Source organism: Mytilus edulis, chromosome 1, assembly GCF_963676685.1.
Source record: "Mytilus edulis chromosome 1, xbMytEdul2.2, whole genome shotgun sequence".
NCBI lineage: Eukaryota > Metazoa > Mollusca > Bivalvia > Mytilida > Mytilidae > Mytilus > Mytilus edulis.
Genome location: NC_092344.1, coordinates 78,190,471 through 78,211,459, shown reverse-complemented (window position 1 = coordinate 78,211,459; position 20,989 = coordinate 78,190,471). Strand labels below are relative to the sequence as shown.

The 20,989-nt window shown below is 31.0% G+C and overlaps 4 long non-coding RNA genes across 8 annotated transcripts; all 4 read right to left on the bottom strand.

Annotated features, from left to right (window-relative positions):
* Positions 1-1,499: 1,499 nt before the first annotated feature.
* Positions 1,500-9,740, bottom strand: LOC139490760 (uncharacterized). Its single transcript, XR_011656398.1, has 10 exons — positions 9,216-9,740; positions 8,781-8,859; positions 8,137-8,217; positions 7,013-7,091; positions 6,369-6,449; positions 5,708-5,786; positions 5,064-5,144; positions 3,940-4,018; positions 3,296-3,376; positions 1,500-1,608 (listed from the first exon to the last, which is right to left on the bottom strand). It is a non-coding gene; the product is annotated as an uncharacterized lncRNA (long non-coding RNA).
* A 136-nt stretch (positions 9,741-9,876) lies between these two features.
* Positions 9,877-13,283, bottom strand: LOC139490766 (uncharacterized). 4 transcript variants are annotated; one of them, XR_011656402.1, is made up of 4 exons: positions 12,752-13,283; positions 12,317-12,395; positions 11,673-11,753; positions 9,877-9,985 (listed from the first exon to the last, which is right to left on the bottom strand). It is a non-coding gene; the product is annotated as an uncharacterized lncRNA (long non-coding RNA). The 4 variants fall into 4 exon arrangements; XR_011656400.1 differs by lacking the exon at positions 12,752-13,283 and having other exon boundaries at positions 12,317-12,723; XR_011656404.1 differs by lacking the exons at positions 11,673-11,753; positions 12,317-12,395; positions 12,752-13,283 and adding exons at positions 10,549-10,627; positions 10,984-11,506.
* Positions 13,284-13,412: 129 nt separating this feature from the next.
* On the bottom strand, positions 13,413-15,073 carry LOC139490775 (uncharacterized). 2 transcript variants are annotated; one of them, XR_011656407.1, is made up of 3 exons: positions 14,520-15,053; positions 14,085-14,163; positions 13,413-13,521 (listed from the first exon to the last, which is right to left on the bottom strand). It is a non-coding gene; the product is annotated as an uncharacterized lncRNA (long non-coding RNA). The 2 variants fall into 2 exon arrangements; XR_011656405.1 differs by having other exon boundaries at positions 14,085-15,073.
* A 3,650-nt stretch (positions 15,074-18,723) lies between these two features.
* Positions 18,724-19,435, bottom strand: LOC139490792 (uncharacterized). The gene is made up of 2 exons (XR_011656415.1): positions 19,396-19,435; positions 18,724-18,832 (listed from the first exon to the last, which is right to left on the bottom strand). It is a non-coding gene; the product is annotated as an uncharacterized lncRNA (long non-coding RNA).
* Between the last annotated feature and the right edge of the window lie 1,554 nt (positions 19,436-20,989).

Sequence of the window (20,989 nt, the reverse complement as noted above, 5' to 3'; positions counted from 1 at the left end):
TTTTAGATGGTGACGTTCCCTTGTCACCATCTTACGGTGTTTATATATCTCAACTTGTACGATTCGCTCGTGTATGTAACAATGTTTTAGATTTTAACGAGAGAAATTTATGTATTACTGAAAAATTATTACACCAGGGTTTTCGATATCACAAACTAGTCAAAACATTTACTAAATTTTATCATCGGTATAAGGACATCATTCGTAAATATAGCTCAACATGCAGACTTCTTATACGTTCAGGTATTTCACATCCATTTTTTTATGGAAATATTCTTTATAAAGCACAAAGGTGTCAGTATTCACCTCAAAAACTAACAAAACCTTTGAATAGACTAAGAAGTGATATAGTTACGATACTGTTGTCAGGTCATTAAAGATTGCATATTTTGGCGTTAATATTGATTCACTTATAGGGTCTTTGCATCGGAACTAAACACATTAATTAAAAAACCAGTTGTTGGCATGACACGGGATATGTTCTTCTCATATATGTTATGATGGTATGATACTAAACCCCTAACGGGAAGGATTGTGCCTGATGTTCATATGATGAAATCATAATCTTTCAGTCAGTTTAATTGAAGTCTGGAGCTGGCATGTCAGTTAACTGCTAGTAGTCTGTTGCTATTTATGTATTATTGTCATTTTGTTTATTTTCATTGGTTACATCTTCTGACATCAGACTCGGACTTCTCTTGAACTGAATTTTAATGTGCGTATTGTTATGCGTTTAATTTTCTACATTGGCTAGAGGTATAGGTGTAATACCACCATTGATTTTTCCCTATTAGTCTTTGTTAAATTGGCACTTTTAAAAAAATCGTACAGTATTTACCTTTATTTCAACCAAAGAAATACTTTGCATGTGTAAAGTTCAATCCTTTCCAGTGATACAGTGAAAATTTCACACTACATTTCATTGCATATAAGAAAGTAACCACCGCCGAGGGTAGACAACCCAATTTTTACACTGTTATTTACTGGTTACCTGCTTTGGTAACTATGTAACCTTAACGTTCCAAAATATTTTATAAGACCATCAAATAAAAAAAGAATGATGCTTTCAGACACCCAACATACATATTTACGACTCAGAAAAATTTAAGTGCATTGAAATGCAGGGTTAATTTTCTACAACTGTCAAATTCAAGGGAATATTTTTTTAGGCCTACTTTCGTATGCAACCGGATGTGACGTACCATGATTTGGTGGTATTACACCTAAAGAACACCTAAATGTCAAATAAACTTAATGCAATTTTTTCCCCTCCAATTGCAAGTTATTTCAAGCATAACTGTCAAGTTTTGTCTCAGTCAGAACTATAGTTTTAGAGAAAATCACTATAATGTAAGGCCATATCCTACGGCAATTTCAGTCCAATTTCTTCGAAAAATCCTAATTTCAGTGTATCATTATAAAATGCAGTGTTGACTAATATCTGATCATAAACTCATGATATATGCATTCAAACAATTAAATAGAATACAAAAGACAACTTTAAGATGATAAACAATTTTATTGCACCTTTTAGAGTTCATTTGAAGGTCTGTTTTGGTCCATTTTTCCTCCTTCCTTCCTTTTTCATCAAAACTTGATATCTTTTGTCTAAAAAATAAAACAAATGTGATTATTTTCCCACAAAAATGAAATAAATGTAATGTTAAATCAATAATTAAAGTGTTTTAGCTGAAAGAACTGTCTCTATAAATGTTAACAGTCTACACGGAAGTTTCTATAAGCCCTTATGTGTAACTTGAGTTTTTGGTCTGTTCCCCTAGTGTGAGAAATAACGGTTCCCTTTTAGTCAATCATTTATTGCTACTGGTATCAAAGTCTTTTTATTTACTCATAACAGTATATTTCTAATAGATTTACACAAAAAGTCCACTTTCTTGTATTTAACATTAGAAAATGGGGAGAAAGAGTAATAAAAAAATAACTCAAAATGTTTTTAAAAAGGGTTATGTCCCTTGGAATGCTGGTACAAAAAAATAATTGGTAAGAATTATAAAGTTTAAGTATGTGAGACTGGATTCTGATGTGTATAAATCCAGGACAAATAAGTGTTTAGATGAGTTATTGTCTAAGCAAAATGTAGACGGCACAATGGCAAATTGTAAACTTTTGCGGCCAAAACAAAAAAAAACATGATGATAGTTGATACATACTTTAATGCTGAAGTGTCATCTGCAGACCAATTCACATATAAGATTTTTCAACAGAATGCTCTTCAGAACATGGTTAACACTGAAATAAAAAATTCACATGTTGTATAAACAAAACAAAAACTGTAAGGGTAATTTAAAATTTAACACAGTAATCTAAATACAGCTTCGTCTGTCCACCCATTTGACTAAGAAAACACCCGTAAACCCCCATTTCAATGCAATTTTACCTCAAACGTACTTTCTGTGTCAAAATCCATTCCGAATAGTCCATGTTTACAATGTATGAACTGGTTTATTAATAACTTTTAAAAATGAAAGTACAATAGGGTCACGAGTGCACATTTAGTTTCCCTAAATAGGTGTAATACCACCATTGATTTTTCCCTATTAGTCTTTGTTAAATTGGCACTTTTAAAAAAATCGTACAGTATTTACCTTTATTTCAACCAAAGAAATACTTTGCATGTGTAAAGTTCAATCCTTTCCAGTGATACAGTGAAAATTTCACACTACATTTCATTGCATATAAGAAAGTAACCACCGCCGAGGGTAGACAACCCAATTTTTACACTGTTATTTACTGGTTACCTGCTTTGGTAACTATGTAACCTTAACGTTCCAAAATATTTTATAAGACCATCAAATAAAAAAAGAATGATGCTTTCAGACACCCAACATACATATTTACGACTCAGAAAAATTTAAGTGCATTGAAATGCAGGGTTAATTTTCTACAACTGTCAAATTCAAGGGAATATTTTTTTAGGCCTACTTTCGTATGCAACCGGATGTGACGTACCATGATTTGGTGGTATTACACCTAAAGAACACCTAAATGTCAAATAAACTTAATGCAATTTTTTCCCCTCCAATTGCAAGTTATTTCAAGCATAACTGTCAAGTTTTGTCTCAGTCAGAACTATAGTTTTAGAGAAAATCACTATAATGTAAGGCCATATCCTACGGCAATTTCAGTCCAATTTCTTCGAAAAATCCTAATTTCAGTGTATCATTATAAAATGCAGTGTTGACTAATATCTGATCATAAACTCATGATATATGCATTCAAACAATTAAATAGAATACAAAAGACAACTTTAAGATGATAAACAATTTTATTGCACCTTTTAGAGTTCATTTGAAGGTCTGTTTTGGTCCATTTTTCCTCCTTCCTTCCTTTTTCATCAAAACTTGATATCTTTTGTCTAAAAAATAAAACAAATGTGATTATTTTCCCACAAAAATGAAATAAATGTAATGTTAAATCAATAATTAAAGTGTTTTAGCTGAAAGAACTGTCTCTATAAATGTTAACAGTCTACACGGAAGTTTCTATAAGCCCTTATGTGTAACTTGAGTTTTTGGTCTGTTCCCCTAGTGTGAGAAATAACGGTTCCCTTTTAGTCAATCATTTATTGCTACTGGTATCAAAGTCTTTTTATTTACTCATAACAGTATATTTCTAATAGATTTACACAAAAAGTCCACTTTCTTGTATTTAACATTAGAAAATGGGGAGAAAGAGTAATAAAAAAATAACTCAAAATGTTTTTAAAAAGGGTTATGTCCCTTGGAATGCTGGTACAAAAAAATAATTGGTAAGAATTATAAAGTTTAAGTATGTGAGACTGGATTCTGATGTGTATAAATCCAGGACAAATAAGTGTTTAGATGAGTTATTGTCTAAGCAAAATGTAGACGGCACAATGGCAAATTGTAAACTTTTGCGGCCAAAACAAAAAAAAACATGATGATAGTTGATACATACTTTAATGCTGAAGTGTCATCTGCAGACCAATTCACATATAAGATTTTTCAACAGAATGCTCTTCAGAACATGGTTAACACTGAAATAAAAAATTCACATGTTGTATAAACAAAACAAAAACTGTAAGGGTAATTTAAAATTTAACACAGTAATCTAAATACAGCTTCGTCTGTCCACCCATTTGACTAAGAAAACACCCGTAAACCCCCATTTCAATGCAATTTTACCTCAAACGTACTTTCTGTGTCAAAATCCATTCCGAATAGTCCATGTTTACAATGTATGAACTGGTTTATTAATAACTTTTAAAAATGAAAGTACAATAGGGTCACGAGTGCACATTTAGTTTCCCTAAATAGGTGTAATACCACCATTGATTTTTCCCTATTAGTCTTTGTTAAATTGGCACTTTTAAAAAAATCGTACAGTATTTACCTTTATTTCAACCAAAGAAATACTTTGCATGTGTAAAGTTCAATCCTTTCCAGTGATACAGTGAAAATTTCACACTACATTTCATTGCATATAAGAAAGTAACCACCGCCGAGGGTAGACAACCCAATTTTTACACTGTTATTTACTGGTTACCTGCTTTGGTAACTATGTAACCTTAACGTTCCAAAATATTTTATAAGACCATCAAATAAAAAAAGAATGATGCTTTCAGACACCCAACATACATATTTACGACTCAGAAAAATTTAAGTGCATTGAAATGCAGGGTTAATTTTCTACAACTGTCAAATTCAAGGGAAGATTTTTTTAGGCCTACTTTCGTATGCAACCGGATGTGACGTACCATGATTTGGTGGTATTACACCTAAAGAACACCTAAATGTCAAATAAACTTAATGCAATTTTTTCCCCTCCAATTGCAAGTTATTTCAAGCATAACTGTCAAGTTTTGTCTCAGTCAGAACTATAGTTTTAGAGAAAATCACTATAATGTAAGGCCATATCCTACGGCAATTTCAGTCCAATTTCTTCGAAAAATCCTAATTTCAGTGTATCATTATAAAATGCAGTGTTGACTAATATCTGATCATAAACTCATGATATATGCATTCAAACAATTAAATAGAATACAAAAGACAACTTTAAGATGATAAACAATTTTATTGCACCTTTTAGAGTTCATTTGAAGGTCTGTTTTGGTCCATTTTTCCTCCTTCCTTCCTTTTTCATCAAAACTTGATATCTTTTGTCTAAAAAATAAAACAAATGTGATTATTTTCCCACAAAAATGAAATAAATGTAATGTTAAATCAATAATTAAAGTGTTTTAGCTGAAAGAACTGTCTCTATAAATGTTAACAGTCTACACGGAAGTTTCTATAAGCCCTTATGTGTAACTTGAGTTTTTGGTCTGTTCCCCTAGTGTGAGAAATAACGGTTCCCTTTTAGTCAATCATTTATTGCTACTGGTATCAAAGTCTTTTTATTTACTCATAACAGTATATTTCTAATAGATTTACACAAAAAGTCCACTTTCTTGTATTTAACATTAGAAAATGGGGAGAAAGAGTAATAAAAAAATAACTCAAAATGTTTTTAAAAAGGGTTATGTCCCTTGGAATGCTGGTACAAAAAAATAATTGGTAAGAATTATAAAGTTTAAGTATGTGAGACTGGATTCTGATGTGTATAAATCCAGGACAAATAAGTGTTTAGATGAGTTATTGTCTAAGCAAAATGTAGACGGCACAATGGCAAATTGTAAACTTTTGCGGCCAAAACAAAAAAAAACATGATGATAGTTGATACATACTTTAATGCTGAAGTGTCATCTGCAGACCAATTCACATATAAGATTTTTCAACAGAATGCTCTTCAGAACATGGTTAACACTGAAATAAAAAATTCACATGTTGTATAAACAAAACAAAAACTGTAAGGGTAATTTAAAATTTAACACAGTAATCTAAATACAGCTTCGTCTGTCCACCCATTTGACTAAGAAAACACCCGTAAACCCCCATTTCAATGCAATTTTACCTCAAACGTACTTTCTGTGTCAAAATCCATTCCGAATAGTCCATGTTTACAATGTATGAACTGGTTTATTAATAACTTTTAAAAATGAAAGTACAATAGGGTCACGAGTGCACATTTAGTTTCCCTAAATATAAAGAACACCTAAATGTCAAATAAACTTAATGCAATTTTTTCCCCTCCAATTGCAAGTTATTTCAAGCATAACTGTCAAGTTTTGTCTCAGTCAGAACTATAGTTTTAGAGAAAATCACTATAATGTAAGGCCATATCCTACGGCAATTTCAGTCCAATTTCTTCGAAAAATCCTAATTTCAGTGTATCATTATAAAATGCAGTGTTGACTAATATCTGATCATAAACTCATGATATATGCATTCAAACAATTAAATAGAATACAAAAGACAACTTTAAGATGATAAACAATTTTATTGCACCTTTTAGAGTTCATTTGAAGGTCTGTTTTGGTCCATTTTTCCTCCTTCCTTCCTTTTTCATCAAAACTTGATATCTTTTGTCTAAAAAATAAAACAAATGTGATTATTTTCCCACAAAAATGAAATAAATGTAATGTTAAATCAATAATTAAAGTGTTTTAGCTGAAAGAACTGTCTCTATAAATGTTAACAGTCTACACGGAAGTTTCTATAAGCCCTTATGTGTAACTTGAGTTTTTGGTCTGTTCCCCTAGTGTGAGAAATAACGGTTCCCTTTTAGTCAATCATTTATTGCTACTGGTATCAAAGTCTTTTTATTTACTCATAACAGTATATTTCTAATAGATTTACACAAAAAGTCCACTTTCTTGTATTTAACATTAGAAAATGGGGAGAAAGAGTAATAAAAAAATAACTCAAAATGTTTTTAAAAAGGGTTATGTCCCTTGGAATGCTGGTACAAAAAAATAATTGGTAAGAATTATAAAGTTTAAGTATGTGAGACTGGATTCTGATGTGTATAAATCCAGGACAAATAAGTGTTTAGATGAGTTATTGTCTAAGCAAAATGTAGACGGCACAATGGCAAATTGTAAACTTTTGCGGCCAAAACAAAAAAAAACATGATGATAGTTGATACATACTTTAATGCTGAAGTGTCATCTGCAGACCAATTCACATATAAGATTTTTCAACAGAATGCTCTTCAGAACATGGTTAACACTGAAATAAAAAATTCACATGTTGTATAAACAAAACAAAAACTGTAAGGGTAATTTAAAATTTAACACAGTAATCTAAATACAGCTTCGTCTGTCCACCCATTTGACTAAGAAAACACCCGTAAACCCCCATTTCAATGCAATTTTACCTCAAACGTACTTTCTGTGTCAAAATCCATTCCGAATAGTCCATGTTTACAATGTATGAACTGGTTTATTAATAACTTTTAAAAATGAAAGTACAATAGGGTCACGAGTGCACATTTAGTTTCCCTAAATAGGTGTAATACCACCATTGATTTTTCCCTATTAGTCTTTGTTAAATTGGCACTTTTAAAAAAATCGTACAGTATTTACCTTTATTTCAACCAAAGAAATACTTTGCATGTGTAAAGTTCAATCCTTTCCAGTGATACAGTGAAAATTTCACACTACATTTCATTGCATATAAGAAAGTAACCACCGCCGAGGGTAGACAACCCAATTTTTACACTGTTATTTACTGGTTACCTGCTTTGGTAACTATGTAACCTTAACGTTCCAAAATATTTTATAAGACCATCAAATAAAAAAAGAATGATGCTTTCAGACACCCAACATACATATTTACGACTCAGAAAAATTTAAGTGCATTGAAATGCAGGGTTAATTTTCTACAACTGTCAAATTCAAGGGAAGATTTTTTTAGGCCTACTTTCGTATGCAACCGGATGTGACGTACCATGATTTGGTGGTATTACACCTAAAGAACACCTAAATGTCAAATAAACTTAATGCAATTTTTTCCCCTCCAATTGCAAGTTATTTCAAGCATAACTGTCAAGTTTTGTCTCAGTCAGAACTATAGTTTTAGAGAAAATCACTATAATGTAAGGCCATATCCTACGGCAATTTCAGTCCAATTTCTTCGAAAAATCCTAATTTCAGTGTATCATTATAAAATGCAGTGTTGACTAATATCTGATCATAAACTCATGATATATGCATTCAAACAATTAAATAGAATACAAAAGACAACTTTAAGATGATAAACAATTTTATTGCACCTTTTAGAGTTCATTTGAAGGTCTGTTTTGGTCCATTTTTCCTCCTTCCTTCCTTTTTCATCAAAACTTGATATCTTTTGTCTAAAAAATAAAACAAATGTGATTATTTTCCCACAAAAATGAAATAAATGTAATGTTAAATCAATAATTAAAGTGTTTTAGCTGAAAGAACTGTCTCTATAAATGTTAACAGTCTACACGGAAGTTTCTATAAGCCCTTATGTGTAACTTGAGTTTTTGGTCTGTTCCCCTAGTGTGAGAAATAACGGTTCCCTTTTAGTCAATCATTTATTGCTACTGGTATCAAAGTCTTTTTATTTACTCATAACAGTATATTTCTAATAGATTTACACAAAAAGTCCACTTTCTTGTATTTAACATTAGAAAATGGGGAGAAAGAGTAATAAAAAAATAACTCAAAATGTTTTTAAAAAGGGTTATGTCCCTTGGAATGCTGGTACAAAAAAATAATTGGTAAGAATTATAAAGTTTAAGTATGTGAGACTGGATTCTGATGTGTATAAATCCAGGACAAATAAGTGTTTAGATGAGTTATTGTCTAAGCAAAATGTAGACGGCACAATGGCAAATTGTAAACTTTTGCGGCCAAAACAAAAAAAAACATGATGATAGTTGATACATACTTTAATGCTGAAGTGTCATCTGCAGACCAATTCACATATAAGATTTTTCAACAGAATGCTCTTCAGAACATGGTTAACACTGAAATAAAAAATTCACATGTTGTATAAACAAAACAAAAACTGTAAGGGTAATTTAAAATTTAACACAGTAATCTAAATACAGCTTCGTCTGTCCACCCATTTGACTAAGAAAACACCCGTAAACCCCCATTTCAATGCAATTTTACCTCAAACGTACTTTCTGTGTCAAAATCCATTCCGAATAGTCCATGTTTACAATGTATGAACTGGTTTATTAATAACTTTTAAAAATGAAAGTACAATAGGGTCACGAGTGCACATTTAGTTTCCCTAAATAGGTGTAATACCACCATTGATTTTTCCCTATTAGTCTTTGTTAAATTGGCACTTTTAAAAAAATCGTACAGTATTTACCTTTATTTCAACCAAAGAAATACTTTGCATGTGTAAAGTTCAATCCTTTCCAGTGATACAGTGAAAATTTCACACTACATTTCATTGCATATAAGAAAGTAACCACCGCCGAGGGTAGACAACCCAATTTTTACACTGTTATTTACTAGTTACCTGCTTTGGTAACTATGTAACCTTAACGTTCCAAAATATTTTATAAGACCATCAAATAAAAAAAGAATGATGCTTTCAGACACCCAACATACATATTTACGACTCAGAAAAATTTAAGTGCATTGAAATGCAGGGTTAATTTTCTACAACTGTCAAATTCAAGGGAATATTTTTTTAGGCCTACTTTCGTATGCAACCGGATGTGACGTACCATGATTTGGTGGTATTACACCTAAAGAACACCTAAATGTCAAATAAACTTAATGCAATTTTTTCCCCTCCAATTGCAAGTTATTTCAAGCATAACTGTCAAGTTTTGTCTCAGTCAGAACTATAGTTTTAGAGAAAATCACTATAATGTAAGGCCATATCCTACGGCAATTTCAGTCCAATTTCTTCGAAAAATCCTAATTTCAGTGTATCATTATAAAATGCAGTGTTGACTAATATCTGATCATAAACTCATGATATATGCATTCAAACAATTAAATAGAATACAAAAGACAACTTTAAGATGATAAACAATTTTATTGCACCTTTTAGAGTTCATTTGAAGGTCTGTTTTGGTCCATTTTTCCTCCTTCCTTCCTTTTTCATCAAAACTTGATATCTTTTGTCTAAAAAATAAAACAAATGTGATTATTTTCCCACAAAAATGAAATAAATGTAATGTTAAATCAATAATTAAAGTGTTTTAGCTGAAAGAACTGTCTCTATAAATGTTAACAGTCTACACGGAAGTTTCTATAAGCCCTTATGTGTAACTTGAGTTTTTGGTCTGTTCCCCTAGTGTGAGAAATAACGGTTCCCTTTTAGTCAATCATTTATTGCTACTGGTATCAAAGTCTTTTTATTTACTCATAACAGTATATTTCTAATAGATTTACACAAAAAGTCCACTTTCTTGTATTTAACATTAGAAAATGGGGAGAAAGAGTAATAAAAAAATAACTCAAAATGTTTTTAAAAAGGGTTATGTCCCTTGGAATGCTGGTACAAAAAAATAATTGGTAAGAATTATAAAGTTTAAGTATGTGAGACTGGATTCTGATGTGTATAAATCCAGGACAAATAAGTGTTTAGATGAGTTATTGTCTAAGCAAAATGTAGACGGCACAATGGCAAATTGTAAACTTTTGCGGCCAAAACAAAAAAAAACATGATGATAGTTGATACATACTTTAATGCTGAAGTGTCATCTGCAGACCAATTCACATATAAGATTTTTCAACAGAATGCTCTTCAGAACATGGTTAACACTGAAATAAAAAATTCACATGTTGTATAAACAAAACAAAAACTGTAAGGGTAATTTAAAATTTAACACAGTAATCTAAATACAGCTTCGTCTGTCCACCCATTTGACTAAGAAAACACCCGTAAACCCCCATTTCAATGCAATTTTACCTCAAACGTACTTTCTGTGTCAAAATCCATTCCGAATAGTCCATGTTTACAATGTATGAACTGGTTTATTAATAACTTTTAAAAATGAAAGTACAATAGGGTCACGAGTGCACATTTAGTTTCCCTAAATAGGTGTAATACCACCATTGATTTTTCCCTATTAGTCTTTGTTAAATTGGCACTTTTAAAAAAATCGTACAGTATTTACCTTTATTTCAACCAAAGAAATACTTTGCATGTGTAAAGTTCAATCCTTTCCAGTGATACAGTGAAAATTTCACACTACATTTCATTGCATATAAGAAAGTAACCACCGCCGAGGGTAGACAACCCAATTTTTACACTGTTATTTACTAGTTACCTGCTTTGGTAACTATGTAACCTTAACGTTCCAAAATATTTTATAAGACCATCAAATAAAAAAAGAATGATGCTTTCAGACACCCAACATACATATTTACGACTCAGAAAAATTTAAGTGCATTGAAATGCAGGGTTAATTTTCTACAACTGTCAAATTCAAGGGAATATTTTTTTAGGCCTACTTTCGTATGCAACCGGATGTGACGTACCATGATTTGGTGGTATTACACCTAAAGAACACCTAAATGTCAAATAAACTTAATGCAATTTTTTCCCCTCCAATTGCAAGTTATTTCAAGCATAACTGTCAAGTTTTGTCTCAGTCAGAACTATAGTTTTAGAGAAAATCACTATAATGTAAGGCCATATCCTACGGCAATTTCAGTCCAATTTCTTCGAAAAATCCTAATTTCAGTGTATCATTATAAAATGCAGTGTTGACTAATATTTGATCATAAACTCATGATATATGCATTCAAACAATTAAATAGAATACAAAAGACAACTTTAAGATGATAAACAATTTTATTGCACCTTTTAGAGTTCATTTGAAGGTCTGTTTTGGTCCATTTTTCCTCCTTCCTTCCTTTTTCATCAAAACTTGATATCTTTTGTCTAAAAAATAAAACAAATGTGATTATTTTCCCACAAAAATGAAATAAATGTAATGTTAAATCAATAATTAAAGTGTTTTAGCTGAAAGAACTGTCTCTATAAATGTTAACAGTCTACACGGAAGTTTCTATAAGCCCTTATGTGTAACTTGAGTTTTTGGTCTGTTCCCCTAGTGTGAGAAATAACGGTTCCCTTTTAGTCAATCATTTATTGCTACTGGTATCAAAGTCTTTTTATTTACTCATAACAGTATATTTCTAATAGATTTACACAAAAAGTCCACTTTCTTGTATTTAACATTAGAAAATGGGGAGAAAGAGTAATAAAAAAATAACTCAAAATGTTTTTAAAAAGGGTTATGTCCCTTGGAATGCTGGTACAAAAAAATAATTGGTAAGAATTATAAAGTTTAAGTATGTGAGACTGGATTCTGATGTGTATAAATCCAGGACAAATAAGTGTTTAGATGAGTTATTGTCTAAGCAAAATGTAGACGGCACAATGGCAAATTGTAAACTTTTGCGGCCAAAACAAAAAAAAACATGATGATAGTTGATACATACTTTAATGCTGAAGTGTCATCTGCAGACCAATTCACATATAAGATTTTTCAACAGAATGCTCTTCAGAACATGGTTAACACTGAAATAAAAAATTCACATGTTGTATAAACAAAACAAAAACTGTAAGGGTAATTTAAAATTTAACACAGTAATCTAAATACAGCTTCGTCTGTCCACCCATTTGACTAAGAAAACACCCGTAAACCCCCATTTCAATGCAATTTTACCTCAAACGTACTTTCTGTGTCAAAATCCATTCCGAATAGTCCATGTTTACAATGTATGAACTGGTTTATTAATAACTTTTAAAAATGAAAGTACAATAGGGTCACGAGTGCACATTTAGTTTCCCTAAATAGGTGTAATACCACCATTGATTTTTCCCTATTAGTCTTTGTTAAATTGGCACTTTTAAAAAAATCGTACAGTATTTACCTTTATTTCAACCAAAGAAATACTTTGCATGTGTAAAGTTCAATCCTTTCCAGTGATACAGTGAAAATTTCACACTACATTTCATTGCATATAAGAAAGTAACCACCGCCGAGGGTAGACAACCCAATTTTTACACTGTTATTTACTAGTTACCTGCTTTGGTAACTATGTAACCTTAACGTTCCAAAATATTTTATAAGACCATCAAATAAAAAAAGAATGATGCTTTCAGACACCCAACATACATATTTACGACTCAGAAAAATTTAAGTGCATTGAAATGCAGGGTTAATTTTCTACAACTGTCAAATTCAAGGGAATATTTTTTTAGGCCTACTTTCGTATGCAACCGGATGTGACGTACCATGATTTGGTGGTATTACACCTAAAGAACACCTAAATGTCAAATAAACTTAATGCAATTTTTTCCCCTCCAATTGCAAGTTATTTCAAGCATAACTGTCAAGTTTTGTCTCAGTCAGAACTATAGTTTTAGAGAAAATCACTATAATGTAAGGCCATATCCTACGGCAATTTCAGTCCAATTTCTTCGAAAAATCCTAATTTCAGTGTATCATTATAAAATGCAGTGTTGACTAATATCTGATCATAAACTCATGATATATGCATTCAAACAATTAAATAGAATACAAAAGACAACTTTAAGATGATAAACAATTTTATTGCACCTTTTAGAGTTCATTTGAAGGTCTGTTTTGGTCCATTTTTCCTCCTTCCTTCCTTTTTCATCAAAACTTGATATCTTTTGTCTAAAAAATAAAACAAATGTGATTATTTTCCCACAAAAATGAAATAAATGTAATGTTAAATCAATAATTAAAGTGTTTTAGCTGAAAGAACTGTCTCTATAAATGTTAACAGTCTACACGGAAGTTTCTATAAGCCCTTATGTGTAACTTGAGTTTTTGGTCTGTTCCCCTAGTGTGAGAAATAACGGTTCCCTTTTAGTCAATCATTTATTGCTACTGGTATCAAAGTCTTTTTATTTACTCATAACAGTATATTTCTAATAGATTTACACAAAAAGTCCACTTTCTTGTATTTAACATTAGAAAATGGGGAGAAAGAGTAATAAAAAAATAACTCAAAATGTTTTTAAAAAGGGTTATGTCCCTTGGAATGCTGGTACAAAAAAATAATTGGTAAGAATTATAAAGTTTAAGTATGTGAGACTGGATTCTGATGTGTATAAATCCAGGACAAATAAGTGTTTAGATGAGTTATTGTCTAAGCAAAATGTAGACGGCACAATGGCAAATTGTAAACTTTTGCGGCCAAAACAAAAAAAAACATGATGATAGTTGATACATACTTTAATGCTGAAGTGTCATCTGCAGACCAATTCACATATAAGATTTTTCAACAGAATGCTCTTCAGAACATGGTTAACACTGAAATAAAAAATTCACATGTTGTATAAACAAAACAAAAACTGTAAGGGTAATTTAAAATTTAACACAGTAATCTAAATACAGCTTCGTCTGTCCACCCATTTGACTAAGAAAACACCCGTAAACCCCCATTTCAATGCAATTTTACCTCAAACGTACTTTCTGTGTCAAAATCCATTCCGAATAGTCCATGTTTACAATGTATGAACTGGTTTATTAATAACTTTTAAAAATGAAAGTACAATAGGGTCACGAGTGCACATTTAGTTTCCCTAAATAGGTGTAATACCACCATTGATTTTTCCCTATTAGTCTTTGTTAAATTGGCACTTTTAAAAAAATCGTACAGTATTTACCTTTATTTCAACCAAAGAAATACTTTGCATGTGTAAAGTTCAATCCTTTCCAGTGATACAGTGAAAATTTCACACTACATTTCATTGCATATAAGAAAGTAACCACCGCCGAGGGTAGACAACCCAATTTTTACACTGTTATTTACTGGTTACCTGCTTTGGTAACTATGTAACCTTAACGTTCCAAAATATTTTATAAGACCATCAAATAAAAAAAGAATGATGCTTTCAGACACCCAACATACATATTTACGACTCAGAAAAATTTAAGTGCATTGAAATGCAGGGTTAATTTTCTACAACTGTCAAATTCAAGGGAAGATTTTTTTAGGCCTACTTTCGTATGCAACCGGATGTGACGTACCATGATTTGGTGGTATTACACCTAAAGAACACCTAAATGTCAAATAAACTTAATGCAATTTTTTCCCCTCCAATTGCAAGTTATTTCAAGCATAACTGTCAAGTTTTGTCTCAGTCAGAACTATAGTTTTAGAGAAAATCACTATAATGTAAGGCCATATCCTACGGCAATTTCAGTCCAATTTCTTCGAAAAATCCTAATTTCAGTGTATCATTATAAAATGCAGTGTTGACTAATATCTGATCATAAACTCATGATATATGCATTCAAACAATTAAATAGAATACAAAAGACAACTTTAAGATGATAAACAATTTTATTGCACCTTTTAGAGTTCATTTGAAGGTCTGTTTTGGTCCATTTTTCCTCCTTCCTTCCTTTTTCATCAAAACTTGATATCTTTTGTCTAAAAAATAAAACAAATGTGATTATTTTCCCACAAAAATGAAATAAATGTAATGTTAAATCAATAATTAAAGTGTTTTAGCTGAAAGAACTGTCTCTATAAATGTTAACAGTCTACACGGAAGTTTCTATAAGCCCTTATGTGTAACTTGAGTTTTTGGTCTGTTCCCCTAGTGTGAGAAATAACGGTTCCCTTTTAGTCAATCATTTATTGCTACTGGTATCAAAGTCTTTTTATTTACTCATAACAGTATATTTCTAATAGATTTACACAAAAAGTCCACTTTCTTGTATTTAACATTAGAAAATGGGGAGAAAGAGTAATAAAAAAATAACTCAAAATGTTTTTAAAAAGGGTTATGTCCCTTGGAATGCTGGTACAAAAAAATAATTGGTAAGAATTATAAAGTTTAAGTATGTGAGACTGGATTCTGATGTGTATAAATCCAGGACAAATAAGTGTTTAGATGAGTTATTGTCTAAGCAAAATGTAGACGGCACAATGGCAAATTGTAAACTTTTGCGGCCAAAACAAAAAAAAACATGATGATAGTTGATACATACTTTAATGCTGAAGTGTCATCTGCAGACCAATTCACATATGGCTAAGTATTCAGTAAAGTGCTGTTTCAATGGGTGTCCCAGAAAAATGCATTTTTTTCATATTTTAAATTATTTTGAGTTTTAATGCAGGTAGCTAATCAATTCACTGCATGATGAAGAGATAATATAAACAGTCTCATATGAAAAGTTTATTGTTGAATAAAGTATTTTATAAATGAAGTGTTGAATTCCCTATTTTTTGCATGCTTATTTTGTGACATGGTCGAATGACCCAAAATCAAAATTGTTTTATTAACCTTTTTGTATGAATGGCAACTAGGTAAAAAGGATTTTCAGGTAAAACAATAGGGTTGGCAAGGTTAAGGACACTAAAACATGAAAAATCATCGAAAAATAAGGATTAAAAACAATTTTAAATGGTCATGTTGTTGGACTAACATTTTCTGTCTTCTTCCTATGTGAAAATGAAATATAAGTTATGTAACAATAGAGGGCAATTAAATGCACAAAATATCTTGAGGCTTGAGCTTATTAACTAAAATGTGATAATTCATCATGAAGTTACAGCAGAAAGTTTTATTTTTTTCAGGAATTGTCATTAAAGTTTACTCTTGAAAAATCTGTCCAACCGTTACGGACGAACATTTCAATTTTCATTTGCAAGTTGCCAACTCAGTTTAAGTTTTTTTTAATGTTTATGACAACAAATTTTACTACAATTGCGATGTGCATACGGTATTGCTGTCAACTGTTCCTTTTTACTTGAGGTCAACGACATTGAAGGGGTGAACACTCTTTCTGTCCAACCAAGAGATGGAAGTTACATCCAACATTTGTCCAAAAAAATGTTACGTCCAACATCCAAGATATTCTCTAAAATGGCTACCACAAGTCACAGAATAAATTTCGCTTCTACTTTGACAATTACTTAACCTTAAATACTACCCATATAAATGAAAAATAAAGAGGTTTTAAACTGTTGACAGTCTAAATTTGACATAATTTTGAAAATTAGGACGTAACAAGAGTCCATTAATTTTCTGTTGGACGAACTGTAGGACAAAATCTTCTAATGTCGGACGTAACAGCTTTTTAAAAGTAAAAAGAACCTTGTTAACAACTAACAAGTCCACATAAACTAAAAAATAGTTCTCAGACCCTTCCTAGTCTCTTCTTAAGAGGTGCCCATTTTTAAATTCCCATTAGGATCAGTAAATTAATGAATTCTGTCCTATGTTTGTCCGACAGGGAATATAATCTGTCCTATGTTTGTCCTACAGTTTTTTATGGTTTTGTTTTATCCATTTATTTAATAATGAACCATTTTACCTCTTGCTGAGGAACACCAACTGTAGATATTAGTATAAACAGCATAGTTTTGATTTTGTTTTTGACTTTCAATGATGTAAATGGAACAAATTCTCATCCAAAAATGTCCCCGTTTGTCCGACATATTTTAAGATTTTTCCAACTTATAAGTTAGTTTTTGAAAAATTTAACAAAATGATATACTTTAATTGAAGATCTTATGAACTGTCAGAGAAAAATTGATATATTTATTAACTAGGCCTTCATATAAAAGGAAAATATTCAATTTTTCAATGTCCTGTTACGTCCAACATAACCTCTGTCCAACATGCTATTTAGGTCTAATTTTATGTTTTCTGACTAAATAACTATCTTTTTACATGTAAAACCCTAAACTAGAATCATTCTCCTTTCAGAAAATTATGTTATTAAGATTGAAACAGCTACTTTTAAAATCATACATGTTGTCACACACTAACAACACTATACTGAATACTTAGCCATATAAGATTTTTCAACAGAATGCTCTTCAGAACATGGTTAACACTGAAATAAAAAATTCACATGTTGTATAAACAAAACAAAAACTGTAAGGGTAATTTAAAATTTAACACAGTAATCTAAATACAGCTTCGTCTGTCCACCCATTTGACTAAGAAAACACCCGTAAACCCCCATTTCAATGCAATTTTACCTCAAACGTACTTTCTGTGTCAAAATCCATTCCGAATAGTCCATGTTTACAATGTATGAACTGGTTTATTAATAACTTTTAAAAATGAAAGTACAATAGGGTCACGAGTGCACATTTAGTTTCCCTAAATAGGTGTAATACCACCATTGATTTTTCCCTATTAGTCTTTGTTAAATTGGCACTTTTAAAAAAATCGTACAGTATTTACCTTTATTTCAACCAAAGAAATACTTTGCATGTGTAAAGTTCAATCCTTTCCAGTGATACAGTGAAAATTTCACACTACATTTCATTGCATATAAGAAAGTAACCACCGCCGAGGGTAGACAACCCAATTTTTACACTGTTATTTACTGGTTACCTGCTTTGGTAACTATGTAACCTTAACGTTCCAAAATATTTTATAAGACCATCAAATAAAAAAAGAATGATGCTTTCAGACACCCAACATACATATTTACGACTCAGAAAAATTTAAGTGCATTGAAATGCAGGGTTAATTTTCTACAACTGTCAAATTCAAGGGAAGATTTTTTTAGGCCTACTTTCGTATGCAACCGGATGTGACGTACCATGATTTGGTGGTATTACACCTAAAGAACACCTAAATGTCAAATAAACTTAATGCAATTTTTTCCCCTCCAATTGCAAGTTATTTCAAGCATAACTGTCAAGTTTTGTCTCAGTCAGAACTATAGTTTTAGAGAAAATCACTATAATGTAAGGCCATATCCTACGGCAATTTCAGTCCAATTTCTTCGAAAAATCCTAATTTCAGTGTATCATTATAAAATGCAGTGTTGACTAATATCTGATCATAAACTCATGATATATGCATTCAAACAATTAAATAGAATACAAAAGACAACTTTAAGATGATAAACAATTTTATTGCACCTTTTAGAGTTCATTTGAAGGTCTGTTTTGGTCCATTTTTCCTCCTTCCTTCCTTTTTCATCAAAACTTGATATCTTTTGTCTAAAAAATAAAACAAATGTGATTATTTTCCCACAAAAATGAAATAAATGTAATGTTAAATCAATAATTAAAGTGTTTTAGCTGAAAGAACTGTCTCTATAAATGTTAACAGTCTACACGGAAGTTTCTATAAGCCCTTATGTGTAACTTGAGTTTTTGGTCTGTTCCCCTAGTGTGAGAAATAACGGTTCCCTTTTAGTCAATCATTTATTGCTACTGGTATCAAAGTCTTTTTATTTACTCATAACAGTATATTTCTAATAGATTTACACAAAAAGTCCACTTTCTTGTATTTAACATTAGAAAATGGGGAGAAAGAGTAATAAAAAAATAACTCAAAATGTTTTTAAAAAGGGTTATGTCCCTTGGAATGCTGGTACAAAAAAATAATTGGTAAGAATTATAAAGTTTAAGTATGTGAGACTGGATTCTGATGTGTATAAATCCAGGACAAATAAGTGTTTAGATGAGTTATTGTCTAAGCAAAATGTAGACGGCACAATGGCAAATTGTAAACTTTTGCGGCCAAAACAAAAAAAAACATGATGATAGTTGATACATACTTTAATGCTGAAGTGTCATCTGCAGACCAATTCACATATGGCTAAGTATTCAGTAAAGTGCTGTTTCAATGGGTGTCCCAGAAAAATGCATTTTTTTCATATTTTAAATTATTTTGAGTTTTAATGCAGGTAGCTAATCAATTCACTGCATGATGAAGAGATAATATAAACAGTCTCATATGAAAAGTTTATTGTTGAATAAAGTATTTTATAAATGAAGTGTTGAATTCCCTATTTTTTGCATGCTTATTTTGTGACATGGTCGAATGACCCAAAATCAAAATTGTTTTATTAACCTTTTTGTATGAATGGCAACTAGGTAAAAAGGATTTTCAGGTAAAACAATAGGGTTGGCAAGGTTAAGGACACTAAAACATGAAAAATCATCGAAAAATAAGGATTAAAAACAATTTTAAATGGTCATGTTGTTGGACTAACATTTTCTGTCTTCTTCCTATGTGAAAATGAAATATAAGTTATGTAACAATAGAGGGCAATTAAATGCACAAAATATCTTGAGGCTTGAGCTTATTAACTAAAATGTGATAATTCATCATGAAGTTACAGCAGAAAGTTTTATTTTTTTCAGGAATTGTCATTAAAGTTTACTCTTGAAAAATCTGTCCAACCGTTACGGACGAACATTTCAATTTTCATTTGCAAGTTGCCAACTCAGTTTAAGTTTTTTTTAATGTTTATGACAACAAATTTTACTACAATTGCGATGTGCATACGGTATTGCTGTCAACTGTTCCTTTTTACTTGAGGTCAACGACATTGAAGGGGTGAACACTCTTTCTGTCCAACCAAGAGATGGAAGTTACATCCAACATTTGTCCAAAAAAATGTTACGTCCAACATCCAAGATATTCTCTAAAATGGCTACCACAAGTCACAGAATAAATTTCGCTTCTACTTTGACAATTACTTAACCTTAAATACTACCCATATAAATGAAAAATAAAGAGGTTTTAAACTGTTGACAGTCTAAATTTGACATAATTTTGAAAATTAGGACGTAACAAGAGTCCATTAATTTTCTGTTGGACGAACTGTAGGACAAAATCTTCTAATGTCGGACGTAACAGCTTTTTAAAAGTAAAAAGAACCTTGTTAACAACTAACAAGTCCACATAAACTAAAAAATAGTTCTCAGACCCTTCCTAGTCTCTTCTTAAGAGGTGCCCATTTTTAAATTCCCATTAGGATCAGTAAATTAATGAATTCTGTCCTATGTTTGTCCGACAGGGAATATAATCTGTCCTATGTTTGTCCTACAGTTTTTTATGGTTTTGTTTTATCCATTTATTTAATAATGAACCATTTTACCTCTTGCTGAGGAACACCAACTGTAGATATTAGTATAAACAGCATAGTTTTGATTTTGTTTTTGACTTTCAATGATGTAAATGGAACAAATTCTCATCCAAAAATGTCCCCGTTTGTCCGACATATTTTAAGATTTTTCCAACTTATAAGTTAGTTTTTGAAAAATTTAACAAAATGATATACTTTAATTGAAGATCTTATGAACTGTCAGAGAAAAATTGATATATTTATTAACTAGGCCTTCATATAAAAGGAAAATATTCAA